Genomic DNA, 5,815 nt, shown 5'->3' on the forward strand with positions numbered 1-5,815 from the left:
CTTAAAATACATACCACATGATCTCACTCATTTGTGGATTATAGAGAACAACATAGACTGATGAAAAGGGACAGATCCAAAGACTGAGAAACACCGATCAGGCTATTAATCCCCAGAAGGAAAGTAGGAGAGGGCGGGGGTATGGGGAAGAGATCAACCGAAGGACTTGTATACATGTATATAAGCCAAACCAATGGACGTGGACAACAGGGGGATGGGAGCATGAGTAGGGGGGGGAGTTTGGGGGTTAATGAGGGAGATGAGGACACATTTGTAATACCTTAACGTACTGTACCAGCCTTGCAGCCCCAGAGTAAATCTCCATTGGTCTTGGTGTATGATCTTTTCAATCTATTGCAGAATCCTATTTGCTAAAATTTTGTTGGGGATTTCATCATTTATGTTCATCAGGGATATTGGCCTGTAGTTGTTTTTCTTTGCTGTGTCTTTATCTGGTTTTGGAATTAGGGTAATGCTGGCCTTATAGAAAGAGTTTGGAAGTGTCCTGTCCTCTTGAATTATTTTGGAATCATTTGAGGAGGATAGGTGTTAGTTCTTCTTTGAATATTTAGAAAAACTCCCCTAGGAAACCATCCACATCAGGGCTTTTGTTTGCTGGGAGGTTTTTTGTTTTGTTTTTGTTGTTGTTGTTTGTTGTTTGTTTGTTTGTTTTATTGTCTCAATTTCATCAGTAGTTATCAGCCTATTCAGGTTTTTTGATTCTTCCTGATTGAATGATTGAATTTTGGAAAGTTATATTTGCCTATGAATATATTCACAGAAGGAACAGAACAAGAATGTACACAAGATCCCTATAGCCCCAACTGAAAGATCAGTTGGAGGCCAAAAACCAGGTGACACAGGCTGTATTAGAGGAAAGACCTGCTAGGCTGTCTCGCAAAGGGAGACCAGCAGCCCATGCAGTGATTAGAACTATTTTTAAGGAGAATGAGGAAGGCACCAGGGCTTGGGGTACTTGGCAAGAGCCGGTTGGTTAGTCAATGTATATGTCCATACAAGGTGTTCCCTTCTGGGTTGGAGCCATATCATTTTTACAGTAAGTCATCGCCATTCTAGGGACTGGTGGGTTTAGTAATCACATTCCAGGGAAAGGTCAGTAAGTCATCGTTATTTCAGGGACGGGTGGGTTTAGTAATCACATTCCAGGGAAAGGTGAGTCTATCATTTTCAGGCTCTTGGTAGTAATAATCAAAAAATAAAAATCTGAGAGTCCAGGCAGGGTCAGAGGGCGAAGGTCCATTTTCTGTAGCTGCTCCCTGCTGAGAGGGGGGCATTGTCAGAGGCATTTACTGGGTTCTCAAAGATTCTGGTGATATAGATGTCCCTGTTCAGAGTTCTAGGCCAGATAGATCTCTCCCACCTTCTGGTTGGCAAACTCCTGCATTTTGTTCTGTAAGAAACTGGTGAAATAGCTCATGAGACAGGGGCCAGAGAGCAAAAGTAAAAGAATAGATACCAGTGGGCCTAATAATGGGAGGAGCCATGGGGCAAGTGAGCCAAAAAACGCCATATCCCCCTTCTAGCTGGTTACATCATTTTTGGTCAATCCTGTCTTAGAGGGATTTAATGTGATCTTTGACAATTCCTGATTCATTAACAAAGTAGCAGCGTTCTTCCCCAAGAAAGACACAGGTACCTCCTTTTTCTGCTGTCAAGAGATCTAAAGCGCGCCGGTTCTGTAGGGCTACTGCTGCTCAGGAGTCTACCTGCCTTTGAAGGGATTCAAGGGAATTGCTAATGATGGAGATATCCTCTGAAAATTCACCAGATAATTTCTGGTAGAAATGAACAGAAGAGAAAATGCCTCCTACTTCTGTCCCTACTGCAGTGAGGACTCCCGTACCCACTAAGAGAGGAACAAGGGCCACCCTTTGTGGCCAGGCCTGAGAAGACCAAGAGAGGATTCGAGTTCTTCCTCTGTTCTGATAGAAAGATTAGGGGTTAGGAAGACATAAATACAGAGTGAGTATGATAGGTCCTGGGGGACACAGGTGTAGGCCATAGTTCCACAGAGGTGAAAAATACCAGGTGGAGAACAGGCTAAGGGAGGGGGTAAATTTATAGATTGTGCACAGTAGTAAGGTATTGGGGTAGTTGAGGTAGTGGTTTGAGAGGTATTTGTTAAACAGGTAGGGTTTTCCATATTAGAGAGATGTATAATGTGCATTGAGGTTTGGTATAAGTAAGAGTTAAGTTAGTGGTCCAATAGGTTGGGATTGGAGTAGTTATGATGAGAGTTTAAGCCAGTGACAGACAAATCCAGCAGGGTGTAGAGAAGGAGGGATTGATGTTAGAGAGTAGATGGAAGGTTGTGTTGATGAGGGTGGGTAAAGGAGTAGGCTCAGAGTTTGTGGGGTGAAAGAGAATGTCCTTTAGTGGGGAGGGATAGGTCGAGGATTAATATAGGTTTTGATGAGGACAATTATACTAAAGGGAAGGGGGATAAGGTTATCAGTGTGTTGTTGTAAGGATGCCCTCATATGGGCAAAAGCAGGGAAGTAGTTCCTGGGGAAGGGAAATTGTACTCCAGGGTTTGGAGGACAAAAGGACTCCCATACATGATCTCGAAGGAACTGCATATATCACATGTTCTAGTTATCTTCCGCATTAAGGAGGATTAAGAAGGAAAAGACAGAAAGCTAGTGACATACAGCAGAACCCCCAGGGTCCCTGCCTCCTCGATCTATTCTAATTCATACTGACAGAGCCTGGTTCCAGAAAGGGTCTGCTGGGCTTGATATAGTAAAGCTGACAGGATTACACGTTAGGGGGTCACAGTCAAAGGGGGGTCTGAGGTTTATTAGCGGACTACATAAAGCACCATAGTGGTAGTGAGAACACTGCCAATATGGACAGTAGAACTCCCTTACATTGTCACAGTCCCCCTTCTGGCGATATTTCATACATAGATATTTGTGGTTGGTGGCATAGGCCTGATACCACTTACCGCAGCTAGACCACCCCGGGGCCATGGCCGCACAGGAATCGAAATAGAGAGTGACACTGGAGGATTTCCCATCCAGATAGTAGAATTGATGACTCCCTCATCATTCCAAGTCTGTTTCACCTGAAAAGACCAAAAACCTTCACTGGTGCACTTATTGTTAGTTGCCTGTAGGAGGATTATGGTGAGGAGATGAGATATATAAAAAGGAATTAGAAAACCTGAACTTCTTCTGGAGTAAAAAATTGGAGGGTCCCTTGCCAGGTAAGATCTGCTATCCATGAGTGTGAGTCTTCTGGGGAAGCAGATCACGGTTGCCACCAGGGCCAGTCCTCCAGGATGCACTTCAGGAAATCGTAGAATTGAGTCTGTGAAGAATGATGAGCCATCAGGTCCCGGATGGTGCCACTGAGTCTTATTCAGGGATGGTGGGAAGACATTTGGTGAGCCTGAGAGAGGTAGGTCCTGTGGAGGTAGAAGTGTAGGAAGGTAGTGTTTTGTGTAGAGGTCTGTATGGCTTAATGCGTGAGAGGTGATACCAGTGGTGTATTCCTTGTACCTTTGCTACATTCCTTGTAGATAGTATGACTGGGAAAGGTCCTTCTCATGTGGGTGTTAAGGATGCTTTTCCTTTTTTTTTTTTTTTTTTGGCATAGACCAAATCCCCAGGGAGGACTGAGAGATGAGTAGAAGTTGTAGTAAAGGGAAGGGGGATAAGGTTATCAGTGTGTTGTTGTAAGGATGCCCTCATATGGGCAAAAGCAGGGAAGTAGTTCCTGGGGAAGGGAAATTGTACTCCAGGGTTTGGAGGACAAAAGGACTCCCATACATGATCTCGAAGGAACTGCATATATCACATGTTCTAGTTATCTTCCGCATTAAGGAGGATTAAGAAGGAAAAGACAGAAAGCTAGTGACATACAGCAGAAGAGGTTTTTGTCCCACATGGAAAGTATTATGGATTCCCTGGAGTATCTCTATTGCTTGGGCCTGTGGAAGGATGAATTTTCCTGCCTGAATGTACCACCCTTGATTCTGGGCATAACCTAGATACTTGAGATGTTCTTCTTTTGAGTATTGTGGGGAGATTGTAGGTAAGGCCAGTAGTATTAAGTTAGTTTGGGTGGTGCCTGACTGGGCACCTCTTTTTGCTGTCCTGTCTGCCAGGTTATTGCCAATAGCAATAGGGTCCATAGAATTCTGGTATCCTTTGCAATGTATGATGGAAGCTGCTTTGGGCAGCAAGTCTGCATTGAATAAGGCCTTGATGTATGTATGATTGTATAGGGGATTGCCTTTGGTGGTTATAAATCCCCTTTTGTGCCATATGCTGGCACCAGAATGAATTATGTGGCATGCATATTTAGAGTCAGTGTAGATATTTATGGACTTGCCAGCTGAGATGGTTAGGGCTCTGGTAAGGGATATGAGTTCCGCTTGCTGAGATGTTGTGTTGCAGGGAAGAGGACTAGCTTCTATTATGGATGGATCACTGTTTACTATAGCATATCCTGCTTTATATTGTCTCCCCTTTGTGCCGGTAGAGCTGCTGTCGATGTAAGGGTTTGCTCCGTTGTGGAGAGAAAAGTGGGTGAAATATGAGGAAAGGGAGATATAAACTGGGTAATTGTTTCAATGCAGGAGTGAAGAGGAGGATCTGTCCCAACGGGGAGGAGAGTAGCAGGATTCAAGGGAGAGCAAGGAGTGAAAGAAAATTGTGGTTTTCAATGAAAACCAGATGGTATGCCTGAAGTTGTGAAAGTGAGAAATGTTGTATGGCCTTATGGGTCACAAGGTCCTGAAGAGGATGAGGGGATTTGATCGTTGTGTGCTGCCCAAAGGTAAGTTTAGTGCTTTCCAGGGCCAGAATGGCTGCCGCTGCTAGAGCTCTGAGGCAAGGGACCCAGCCCCTACAGGTGGGGTCAAGTTTTTTGATAGGTAGGCCACTGGGGCGAAAGAGGGACCTTTGTGTTGTCCTAGAACCCCCATGGGTTCCAGGCCATGATTTTCATGGGTGTATAGTATAAATGGCCATGAGAGGTCCAGAAGGTATAGTGCTAGGGTCTGGACAAGTGCCTGCTGTAAGGATTTGAAGGCCAATTGTACAGGTTTAGAGGGGTCTAGAGCAGCCGTGGGCAAACTACGGCCCGCAGGCCGGATCTGGCCCATTTGAAATGAATAAAACTATTGAAAAAAAAAGACCGTACTCTTTTATGTAATGATGCTTACTTCGAATTTATATTAGTTCACACAAACACTCCATCCATGCTTTTGTTCCGGCCCTCCGGTCCATTTTAAGAACCCATTGTGGCCCTTGAGTCAAAAAGTTTGCCCACCCCTGGTCTAGAGGTTCACTGGGGTCTCCCTTAGTCGCCTCAGACAAAGGTTGGGCTAGGTTACTGTAATTGGGGATCCAGGAGCAGAGAAAGCCAGCCACCCCCAGGAAAGAAAGGAGGTCAGACTAGGTGGTTGGTGTTGGTAAGAAAGAGATAAGGCTTTTATGGTCTGCAGTAATCTCCTTCCGGTCCTGTGAAATTCTAACCCCGAGGTATGTTACTGCTGACTGGGAGAGCTGAGCCTTGGTTGCTGAGACACAGTAACCACACTGGGCAAGAAAATTAAGAAGTGAACACATGTCCTCCTGAGAGGTTTGGAGATTAGGGCTGCACAGTAGAAGCTCATCTAAATTTTGTAAGAGAGAGCTTCTGGGCAGCGTCAGATCCCGCAAGTCCTTTGCCAATGCCTGCCTAAAGAAGTGGGGGCTATCCCTAAACCTCTGGGGCAGAACTGTCCATGTGAGCTGCTGTGAGTGTCTAGTTTCTGGGTCAGTCCAGGTGAAAGCAAAGAGGT

Source organism: Myotis davidii, unplaced genomic scaffold (genome assembly GCF_000327345.1).
Source record: "Myotis davidii unplaced genomic scaffold, ASM32734v1 scaffold236, whole genome shotgun sequence".
NCBI lineage: Eukaryota > Metazoa > Chordata > Mammalia > Chiroptera > Vespertilionidae > Myotis > Myotis davidii.